A 12,807-nucleotide genomic window follows, 5' to 3' on the forward strand; every position below is an offset into this window, starting at 1 on the left:
TAGAGCCTGTTGTGGCATATTTTCTAAACTTCAATACAAGGCTTAAGAAGCTCATGGGCATGGCCCAGGAGAACCAGGCAGGAGCCCAACAGCAGAAAAAGGTCTGGTATGACAGGAATGCTAGAGCTCAAAAGTACGCTGTGGGACAGCAGATCACGGTGCTCATTCCTGTCAGACACAATAATCTGCAAGCAACTTGGGAAGGACACTTCAAAGTGGTAAGGAAGGTCAATGATGTTAACTACATGGTAGAACTGTTATGCAGGATGCAGCGACACAAACTGTACGATGTTAACAAGATAAAGCCTTACTGTGGTATGAAGGCCCTTTTGCTGAGCATTTGCAGTGGTTGGCAGGAGAAGACTGAGGGGGATCTGATGACTGATCTCCTCAGTGAGGCTTAGACTGACATGTCAGTGGAAGGGGTAGCAATGTCTCAGTGGCTATCCCCTACCCAGGTTCCAGAAATCCTAGCAGTGTTACAAGATTTTGGGGAATGTTCATTGAGAAACCTGGATGCATGGGTATGGGACCCAAAAGATCTATCAAGCAGGCCCCTTACAGGCTGTCTCAGCAAGTCAGAAATACTCTGAGGACGTAGATACAGGAAATGTTGGAAATGGGAGTAATCCAGGATTCCAACAGTCCCTGGACCTGCCTAGTGGTGCTGGTACCAAAGAAGAATGGCAGCGCCAAATTCTGTGTGGACTACAGTATACTATGTCACACAGAGTCAGATGCATACCTCATGCCTAGGACAGATGAAGTCTTAGAGCAGCTGGGTGGGGCTAAGTATCTGATAGCTATTGATCTAAACAAGTGCTACTGGCAGGTGCCCATGAATCCCACCACTAGACAGATGTCATCCTTTGTGCCTCATAAAGATGCCTTTGGGATGAAAAATTCCTCAGCAACCTTCCAGTAGCTGGTAGATCCTATCCTAGCAGGAACAGCAGATCATGCCCTTGATTGGCTGGAAGATATTGCTATGTACAGAAATTCCTGGCAAGATCACCTTCAGCATGTCAAGGCAGGTCCTGAGCAGACTGCAAAGGGCAAGGTTGACCATTAAGCTGAGTAAGTCCCAGGTGGGTATGGCAGAGGTCTCCTACCTGAGTCATAGAGTGGGAAGTGGTAAGATCGGTCCAGAACCTGCCAAAATTGAATCTATTTAGCCATGGCCTGCCTCTGTTACCAAATAGCAGGTGAGGACATTCTTGGAGTCAGCGGGGTGCTATAAAAAGTTTGTTCCCAATTATAGTACAACAGCTGCTCCCCTCACAGACCTGACAAGGAAAAAACAGGACAGATGAGTTTGTGTGGACCCCATCCTGCAAGCAGGCAATCCAAAAGCTTAAAGGGGCTTTAGGAGGACCCCCTGTGCTAGCCAGTCCAAATTACAGCAAATAAGTTGCTGTGCAGATGGATGCTTCAAACCATAGGGTGGGGATTGTACTCAGCCAGGTTACCTCAGAGAGAGAAGAACACCCTGTTGTATATCTTAGCCATAGACTCCAACCCAGGGAGGAATGGTATGCAGCTGTAGAAAAAGAATGTCTAGCCATGGTATGGGCACTGCAAAATCTTCAGCTCTATCAGTATTGAAGGAAATTCACTGTTGTTATAGACCACAATCCCTTAACATGTCTACATTGAGCCAGCCAGCAAACTGCCAAGTTATTTAGGTGGAGCCTAGGGTTGCAGTCATATGACATGACAGTGCCACACCCTAGTTGGGTCAGCAATGCCAATGCAGATTGGCTTGCAAGACAGGGAATGGGTTAATGTGTTCCCAGATAGGCTCATTTCTCTAAAGCCATGTTCATCCAGGGTCACTTGAAAAATAGCTTCAGTCTTCAAAGGGGGGAGGTGTAATGATATGAGGAAGTGCCATCTGTGGCAGGTGGAGTAGGACAGTGCATGTTTAACATATGCCAACATAGCTAGCTGGAGTTTTGTAAAGAATTATATGCCATTAGAATATTAAATTGATTTCTACAGACACCTGTGTTAAAAATGTATTTGTAAAGCTGCTTGTATTAAAAATGTATCAACAGTGGGTCCAGCTGGACAGAAAAGAAACATACATGTATTTCATACTGCATTGCTGTAAATGATGAAATGCATACCTTTTTTTTAACAGAGGATACTGGAAGGGATGGGTTAAGCTCAGGTTAGCTAATCTTAAGAAAAATACCCTGAAATTAAATCACTTGGTTAAGGTCATAAAAAATTTATCTCACAGGATTCAATGCAGCCAGAGACATACTGTGTGTGAAAAGTTTGGGCTGGGATCCTGCACTATTGTCCTAAGTGGTGAACTAATTGTTACCCTGGGGTGCCAAAGAATGGCTTGTTAGTTTCTCCAGAAAGGATGGAAGTTTTGGAATTGTTTTACAGCTTCTAGATGCTGTAATAAACCTTAACTAAAGTCCCATGTGTGTATTGTGACACTTCAGAGACAGATCATGGGTCAGTTTCTAGTGAGAGGGTACTGTGGGAACCACAGAGCCAGGTAACCAGATGTGATGCCATTCTACCGCTACCACTGAAATCATATTTGAATACTAGTGAGAGATGTGAGGGGTGCACTCTGTTGTTAGACCTGACAAGGTGCGCATCCACCTTCATCTTTACTTGCTTTAGTAAGTAACTAGCAAACAGTAATTCTTTAATCAGTTAGCAAAGCATAGTGAGATTAGTTAAAAGTTGGTTTTTCTGTATCTGTCTGAGTCTTTCCATCTGTATCGTTCTTATATTTCCTATGATCGAAACTCTGGTGTTTATTGTAAACAGATATTCAGTATTTTCATGTTTTCTTTTTTATTATTTATTATTAAATATATCTACTAAATCTTATTGGGTACCCTGGCAAGAGCCTTAAAGTAGCTGGCTTTGGCTGTTCCGGTGGCAGCAAATCTACCTTATAGTCTGGGTGGAGGAGTCAGAACAGGTAAGCTGTGCCAGCCCTTTTCAGAGGTGTGTCTGTGTGTGTGTGTGTGTGTGTGTGTGTGTGTGTGTGTGTGTGTGTGTGTGTGTGTGTGTGTGTGTGTGTGTGTGTGTGTGAAGATCAGATCTCAAACAGAGTCTGTATGTGACAGCTACTTTGAACAGGGACACTGAGAACACCAATTTCACAGAGAGGGTGGTGGATGACTTGGTTTGGAACACCTGGCTAAGGACTCAGCTCTTATTTGGGGCCTAGAGAGGAAGCCCAGCCCCAGGACTGGAGTGTGCATTCTCTGTGTACTCTTAAGGGAAATTATACTTGGTACAGAGGGCTGCATCTGAAAGTACTGTGTGTGTGTCTATTTTTCCTCACAAAGAGCATTGTCCACTGGAGTCAGTGGTGAGGACTGAGGCTTCATGATCACTGGACCAGAAGAGAGATGTCACACCCAGTTCCTTAAATGAATCTATTCTTTCAATCACTATGTGCTGTGTTAAATATTCACCTTTCAATTTATATCTCCCAAATCTCACATGCTTAGTTTTTGATGTATTTATTGGCATATATTTATTCTGTGTCCAAATGGTCAATTTAGTCAAGTTATTTTGCAGACATGCACTATCAGTAACACATGTAATCAGTCTACCCAATTTCAGGTCATAGGTTCATAGGTTCATAGGTAGGTACTATGCTATTGGCCCTAGGGCCTATATAAGCCTAGCCAAAGGTACCCTGGCTTTCGCCACCCAAGAAAATTATTTTCCTGTGCCACTATCGAGCAGAGCCACAGACGTGATCCCTGGGGTGAATTTCCTATCTCCCATCGAATCATCCAGATTTTTCTTGAAGAGCGCTAATGAGGAGCTTTGTTTGATATAGATAGGTAGTTTGTTCCAGAGTATGGGAAGTCTCTGGGACAGGAATCTATCCCTCCAGCATGTTCTGTTTATTGTGGTGACAAGGTTTAGGTCCCTAGACTGTGTAGCTCGTAGGGATTTGGATTTCTTTAAGTAGAGCATGTCTAAAGGCTCTGGGTTTGACATACCTTGGTGTGTTAGGCAGAGATTGCCTCTGAGTAGGCGATATGCAATGGAGTACAGCTGCAGTTTTTTGAGATGGTCTGCATAAGGCATCTGTTTGAGGCTGGTAATCCTCTTTGTGAGGTATTTCTGTGGCCTTTCCAGTTGTTGTAGATGTCTTGTGAGGTACATACCAAAAGGGGCATTGTACTCTATAATGGGTCTAATGAGTGATGTGTAGAGGAGAACAATGACCTCTTTTTTCCTGGATGAGAAACCTTTTGTGATGAGGTGTGCCACGTAGAAGGATTTCCTGACTACTGTGGTGATGTGATTATCAAATGAGAGACTACTGTCCACCTGTGTCCCAAGGTCTCTTATCACACTTTCAGTGTTAAGTAGACTACCGCCTATGTGGTAGTTCATGGGTACTGAGTTTTTAACAGAAGGGATGACAATGCACTTTTTGGCATTGAGCTTGAGGCCATGGCTTTGACACCAGGCATCTGTCTCAGCGAGGCCCTTTTGTAGGATGTCCACATCTTTTGGAGTTTTAATTATGGCTCCTAGTTTGCAGTCATCTGCAAACTTTGTGAGCCAAAAACCTTCTGTGTTGGCCTACACTTCAGAGAAGTCTATACCAAACAGGAGAGGACCCAGGACTGAACCCTGTGGTACTCCACTTGTCACTGGTCTGAAGTTGGATTTGGAGTCTGCTACTTTCACATTGTGGGTTCTGTCAGTGAGCCAGTTGGTGACCCATCTTGTGACATAGGGATTTATACCTAGTTTAGTGAATTTATCTATAATTCCAGAGTGGGGGATGGTGCTGAAAGCCTTGGCGAGATCTAGATAGGCTGTGTGAACCATCTTACCCTCATCAACGGCTTTGGTGACTGCTTCAAAGAAGTCTATCAGGTTTAGGAGACATGATATGCCTTTTACAAACCTGAACTGGGTGGGATCCTGAGTTTAGAAATTACCAATGTCATTGTTTATAAGTTCCATGATGATACGTTCCATAGCCTTGCAGACCAGGCTCATTAGGCTAATGGGGCGGTAGTTTCCAGGGTCTGTGGTGGCTCCCCCTTTGTGGAGTGGGATAACTGTTGCTGTGTGCCATTCATTGGGTACATAGCCTGAGGTGAGGCTATGATTGAACATGGTACTTAGGTAGGGTGCCAGTTCATTCTGCAGTTCATGTAGAACACAGCCTGGGATGTTGTCAGGTCCCATGGATGCTGTGTTCTTGGCTTTGGATAGTGTGTTTTTTACCTGTGCAGCCATGATTACAGGAACTTTGCATTCTTCTGGTATAGAGATGGGCCCTTTAGGGGATGACAGGGGGGTAAAGTTAGCACTGAACCTATCTGCCAGGATTTTGGCAATATCAGTTGGTTCTGTATATTTAGTGCCATTGTGCTGTAACTCAGAGCAGATCTGAGTGTTGCCATTGAGATTCTTGGCATAGCTATAGAATGCTTTGTGGTTGTCTTTAGAGTTAGTGGTGATTTTGTTTTTATAACTAGCTTTGGAGGATTTTATGAAGGATCTCAGCTTCTTACTGAGGCTGACCAGGGAGTTTCTCCAATCATGAGATTTTACTCTTTTTTGCAACAGTTTCTTTCTTGTGTTGTAGAGTTTGTTTATGGCAGGGGACCACCAGATTGGCTTCCTATTTCTGGAGGATAGCATATTGGTTCTGTTAGGGATTGCACGATCCATGCACTCATTTAAGTGCTTATAAAGTGCCTTTGTGTAGGATTCAGCAGTCGTACCTCTATTGTCCATCAGCATGGGTGTCATGAAGTTTGCCACTTCTGTCTTAAGAAGTGTGAAGTTGGCTTTGGAGACATTTTTTACTGTGGTTTCCATAATGGGGGGTAGGGGAGGAATGTGGATGTATATGGTGATTAGCTTGTGGTCAGATCTGATCAACGAGGAATTGACCTCTGGTTTGGAGCACCGGTTGTCCATGTTGGTAATAACTAGGTCTAGGATATTGCTGCCCCTGGTGGGGGTGTGGATAAGTTGATCCATGGCATTGAAATTTATGAATTCCAGAAAACGTTGAGCACAAGAGTTGGTACATGAGTAGTTTTTTCAAGTAATGGTAGGGTAGTTGAAATCATCCATTATTAGTGTGTTAGGTTATACCCTAATATTTTCCAGTGTATTAAGAAATGAGTATTGGGAATTCTGGGGCATGGTGAGGGATCTGTAGCAAGCTACAATTTGGATTGCGGTCTTGCCCAGATTTAGTTGTACCTGGAAAATCCCGGATGCATTATGCTGAGCAACTAGCCTGGAGGTGTGGATATCCTTAATGAATATGGACACGCCTCCACCTTTAGTGTTTCAGTCCAGGTTAGGTGGCCGAAAGGTGAGGTATGAATTATAGCCTGGTAATTCAGGGGTACTCTCTGGAGCCTTGAACCAGGTCTCTGTCACTGCACAGATGTCAATGTTCTCGATTTTAAGGAGTGCCTCGAGTGAGTGCATTTTGAGGTTTAGACTTCTAGCATTGAGTAGCAATACCCTCAAATTCTTCTTGCCTGTACCTGTTAGGGTGGTGAATTTGTCATTTGAACCTTGCCTAAAAAAGGCACTATAGGGGTGGCTAGAGCCTTAGCCAGTATCCGGACTCCCAGGGGCTACAGTTGCAGGCCATCTCTGTCAAAGCATTGTAGTTTGTCGATCATGTCATCCCAGGCAGACAGATACTGGATCCCCTTAGAATGACACCAGAAGCTTAGGCAATTGTTGAAGTCAATCATTTTGTCCTTGTACTGTGGCATCATTCTGAGTGATGGCAGGATGCTACTCAGGGCTAGGGTCATACCTGCCTGGGCTACAAGATTGGACAGTTCCTCCATGTCCCTTTTCATGTAATCCAAGGAGGTACATCTCAGGTCATTCACACCAACATGGACAATGACAGAGTCATATTTGTACTTGTTGTGGAGTGACCTGAGTGCATGTGTTATGTGGCAGATCATGGCACCCGACAGGCAGCTGACAGTAACTTTCTCTTTGTTTAGCCTGGTGAGTGGAACATCAATGTGCCTGACTATAGAGTCACCTATGGCTAGAGTGTTGGTCACGTTGTTATGCCTTATGGGCTGTGGTTGAGTGGCACACTGAGTTTGTGGGCTATGTGTCATTTGGGTTGTGTTGGGGGGGGGGTTGGAGGTTTCTTGTGTTTCTGCTTTGGAGGTCCCTGTTGCTTGGGCAGGATTTTACTGAGAGCCTCCATGAATGTAGGTGTGTGTTTTGTGTTTCTATGTGTGTGTTTTGGTGGTGTAGGTTTTGAGGGACTATGTGCTGAGTGTGGTGTGGTGCAAGTGTTTACCTTCTCCTCTTGACTGTCTAGTCCAGTCTTGGGTGAAGAGAGCTTTGCTTCCAGTTTGGTTATATAAGTGCATCTCTCACAGGTTGTAGTGTTGGGTGGTAGGAGGAGAGGGTTGTCTGTGTACATGAGGCAATTACTGCATTGACCCAAGATGCCCAAATTCATCAGGTAGACAGGAGAAAACACCGGGAGCTGACCCTTAGACATGCCTGGATAGGTGCTTATTTGTTAAGTACTAGAAACTGTTTTCCTCTAGACAGTGAGGAAAGTTGAGTGCTGTAGTAATTTGTAGCTTATTTAGTGCTTACAATAAGTTCTGAACAAGTGCTGAGCTCAAAGAAACAGACTTGAGTGCTGAAACAAAAACTGGCTAGTTCTAAGAAACAAAATTAAACTAGAAGGCTTCTCTCCAACACAGAAAGGCTTGGGGGCCTAGAAGCCTACAAATAGTCCTGGACACAGCAAATCTATATCCAGACTAGACTACTAACAGGAAAGGCAGGAAACAAGCTTAGAACATTTTTTTTTTTTTTTTTTAGTGGAAAGAGAGAAAGGAGTAGCAGAAACTAAGCTGATTGGCCTTCTCAAATGTTCTCCCTGTATTGGGTAGAATGATGTAATGATACTAGACTGGGAGGTGGGTCCCAGATCAAATTTATAGTAGGGGCGGGCAACTGCAAACCACCAACAGATGCTTAATGAAAGGGGACAATTTCCAGTTAATACCTCACACAGTGAAACTAGCTAGAAACATGTACAGTACACAAAGTGCTATAAATAACTCAAAAAAATAAGCAAAAAAACAGGATACTTAATGTTATATATTATAGATCCGAGTTTGCTCAGTGTCCTTCCTTCGATTAGCTCAGTGTGAAATGGCAGAAACACTCACAACTTAACTTCTTAGGTAACAGAAAGTTGAAACCTGAGACAACTTTTAAGAAACAAAAAGCTCAAAAGAACCAATGAGGTTCTTAGCCTAAGCTGTAGTCCAGGTGACCTCAGTCAGCCAATGACCTTAAACAATTCTCTCTCACTGAAATGCCTGATGGCTTTCGCTAAACCAAGATGTCCCTGAATATGTGCTCAGACACACAGCCTCCACAAACACTATGCCCAAATACAAGCCTGAATATGGATAATGCTACAAATATCCACACTACTTAGAAACAAACTGCAGAAATGTTTCTCACAGCAGAAAAGCAGCAGTGAGCCTTTAAATAAAAGTTTTAAACAGCTAAAGGAGCCTCTAGAGAAAGTGTTTAACTGCAACAAGTTATCAGAAACAAACAACCCAACAGATGCTTAATAAAAGTGGATAATTTCCAGTTAATACCTCACACACAGTGAAACTAGCTAGAAAAAAATGCAGTACACAAAGTGCTATAAATACATCTGCATACAAACTGTAGAACACATCAGATAAGAAAGATAGGTCTGAAAGATACAATCTAAACATGAAAAAGGCTAGGACAGAGCCCTGTGGGACACCCTCACTGTAACAAAGAATTTCACCTCCCCAATTGCAGTATGATACTTGCCAGGTCCTATTTGTAAGCCTTGCAGCTATCCATCTTATCGAGAGTACATTGATACCACCTAGCTCTAATTTATTGATCAATGTTTTGTGTATCAGCCTGTCAAATGCTGAAGTTCAATCTGTATAAATTACATCACAGCATAATTTTTCATTCATAGCTATTATATTGTTATAGAGCATCATGTTACAGTTAATAATAGATCTATTTTCGACATATGCATGCTGATGTATGGTTTCAATTCTAATAGTAACGTATCCAATATTACCTTTTCCTGCATATTTTGTCAACATGAACGTAGACTTAAGGGTCAGTAATGACTCTGGGTTTGTCCTACTCACCTTTCCTTTAAAGACAGGTTTGATAAGCACATGTCTCCAGTCTTGAGGAATCTCCCCATATTTATATGACCTAGTAAATAATAGATATAATGGTACTATAACTTCTTACTGAAGTTTTCTCAGGTCATTATTACTTATTCTGTCTCTTCATAGTGCTTTGCTTGGATCCAGTTTGCATAGATCTTTTTCAATATAATCTATTTTGATTCCAGTATCTGAGGTTATCTGGATATGACTAGAACAACTTACCATCCCCTTTGTGGAGCCAAACTGTTTTGCATAAGATTTTGTAAATATATCTATAATCTATTGTGTTTAAGAATAAATTTTAAAATCTACACACTGTTTATCAATTTGTATGTCTTTATTCCTTCTACATCTTATGTATGTATAAAACTGTTTCCTATTACATTAAATATCTTTGTATACATTTTCTTCATATTTTTCCTGATTATGTCTCACACTATGCTTAATTTGTTCATCCAGCTTGTTTATTTCAGCTTCCAAAGTTGTAGTTTGACCACTTTCCCATTTGTTGTATTTTTATTTATTGTATTTTTTGTCTCTTGCCTTAACCAGGTATCTTGTTCTAAAGGAAATATATCCCCCTGACTTAGTATGCCTAGATCCTATTATTAAACATTTTATTGATTTTTTGCACTCACATAATTTCTCTTTTCAAAACTTTCCACATTCCTTCTGCAGTTTTTCTACTGTACGCATGGCTCCAGTCAGTTTCACATAGTGACTGTCTTGCTTCCATATAATCTGTAATTAATCCTCTGTGCACTGATTTAATTTTCACTTTGACAGAAATATCTAGCAACAAATTAACCTTTATAACCCCATAGTCACTGCACATCAACTATGGCAGAACTTGACATGAAGTAACAGTAATTTATTTAGGAACGCAAACAATGTCTAGTATGTTCCTTTCCCTGGTAGTTTTGTTTTTTTTAATAATTTTTATTTATTTATTTATTTTTTTAACAATCTAAAGCAATTTCTGTTCATGGACATGTGCTTTGAATAATTTGCTTACTGATGTTGTTGAATCAATATTAGTCCAATCTGTTTCTAGTAAACTTAAGGCCTCAGTCACTATTATTCTTCCTTCCTGTGTTTCATGCAAGAAATGTATGCATTCCTCCAAGTCATCAGCACTTCACTTTGGTGGTCTATACACTCCAGCAATTGCTGAATGTTCCAGGGTTGTCTTTATCGGCACAGTGACACAATCAATAGCACTGGTGTTATAATTGAATGTGCTATAATCATAGGTCTCATAAGTATCTTTAATCCCTATTATAACACCTCCACCTGATTTTTTTGTTAGAATGTCTGTTACAGGAAAACACCCAGACAGAACTGGTTTCCTGTCCATGTTCTATAACCATGTTTCACAAACAGTAGCAACATAATTTTTGTGGTAATTTAGCAAATTTTACAATAATAAAACTTTATTATTAATGCTCCTAGCATTAAAACCATCACAGATGCATTGAATGTTGCTGTTTGTGAATTGTTAAATTTTCATCCTGGCAAAAATCCTGCCTTGTGTTTGTGAAATATTGTAAGGCATCTGCTGCAAAAATTCTCTTCCCTAATTGTGACAAATGCATGCCATCCTGTCTGAACACGTGTGTCCAAATGTAGGCCCAGATGCTCTACACATTTTCATTTTTAAAATGGGACTTTTTCATGTAGGTATTTACCTAAAAATATTTTCATTCATGGTGACCTAGCTCTCCTTTTTATATGTGATTTGTGAAAAATATGTCCTAACACCAGTATAAGCTATACAGTCTAAGAGGGCTATAAATTTCTTACTAACAGTCAGAGAGTACTTGCAGATATTATCATTTGTACCAAAATGAATAAAAACTGATCCATACTTCCTTATATTAATGCATTCTAAGGCTTGCCTACCATCCTCTATTTTTGCTCCTTGTGAGAATAACACAATTCAATGTTCATTATCTTCTTTGTAAATGTTAAGTATCAGTTCCTCTAACTGAACATCCAATTACGGGAATATATTTTTGACCAGATTTGAAGAATCTTCAGCTTCTAATTCAATAAGATCTACTCTAGGAATTGTTACAAAGGAATGATCTTCATCACCATTAGTATTATTACTCCACTGTTTTTATTTATTACATTTGCAAGCATACAATTCTCATCCAGTAGACTTTGCACATCCACTGCTTGAGCCATGTTTTCAATGTCTATCTTTCTCCTCCTTTTCTCTTACAGTAATGTTCTTCTATCCTTCCATGTTCAATTTTGATTTCTTCCTTTTCATCTGCCCTTCTTTTTTCTGCTTTATTTTTTGGAAACCTGCTGCCTTTTTCTGCAGACTGAAGGTTTTCTGATAGAAAAATGTCATCATTCTCTGTAATATGTGTGTTACATAACAAAGCAGTGTCCTTTTTTGTATCTCTTTACTTTACAAACATTTATCATCTCGTTTTCTTCCTTGTTATTTGTTGTGAACTTCTTCCTTTCTTTCTTTTTTTATTTCGTTTGAAATACTCTAAATCCTCAGATTGCTTAATACTTGTATCCAAAATTCCAAAGTTGCCAGGGGCATCATCTTGTTTCAGATGGGTTGAGTAATATTTACAGACAATAGACACACCTTTTCTAAATGTGTTCTATTTGCTCTTTGTCTAACATTATTTATCTCACCAATCCTGTCATTAATATATGTAACAACAGTTCCCCAAGCCATGCCAATTGCACAAGTGCAATTGTCATCAGTAAGTCTAGATTTACTACCAATAATGGTTATCAAATTGTCCAGCTTTTGACATGAGGGACACAGATCACCAGTGTTATACATGTACATAGCATTTATTACACTGTACAAGATACTTTTGCTTTAGCAAAGTATTAATGGCATACTCATTTAAGGAATCCGTATTCAGCTTTAAATGAATAGAAAATTAAAGAAAAAACAAAATCCGTTACCATAAAATTCAAATAAAATTTAAATCCACTTCTGTAAGAAAAAGCACACAAACAGTATACAACTAAATACTAAGTAAAGTTGTTACTCTGACCATACAAGTTCTGAAAGTCAGACAAAAGCTGGAATTTCTTTATGTTACATGTGAGTGCAAGCAGTAGCTTCTGCTCAGTATTGGTTGCAGTTGCACCTCTTTTTAACAGTAAATTTCAATAAATCACACACCAAGACAGGATTGTTTAGATAACATCTGGATTGTCCTCTTAACAGTCTGTGCTTCTTTATAGCTTACTAGGTCCCCTAGATTGCCTAGAGTTTGCCTATCTAAAACCTATTCCTTTCTAACAAACAATGAAATTGAAGGAAAAATAAAAAAAAAATCAAAATAAATATTCTTCTCTACAAGCTATCCCTTCCTTCCTATAAACAGTGAAAAACAGTGCAAGAAATAAAATATAAATTCAAATAAAATTTCTCTTATTAGGCAACTCCACAATAAATCACACACTAGGACAGGATTGTTTAGGTAACCTCTGGATAATGGAGTCTAAACATGCTTCATTTTAGTAATATACACAATGTTCCCAAGTACCCCCCTCTTTCATTTTTTGGAATAACTTTCAAAATACCAAAATA

This window comes from Protopterus annectens, chromosome 5.part0 (genome assembly GCF_019279795.1).
Source record: "Protopterus annectens isolate FY-2018-M chromosome 5.part0, PAN1.0, whole genome shotgun sequence".
NCBI lineage: Eukaryota > Metazoa > Chordata > Ceratodontiformes > Protopteridae > Protopterus > Protopterus annectens.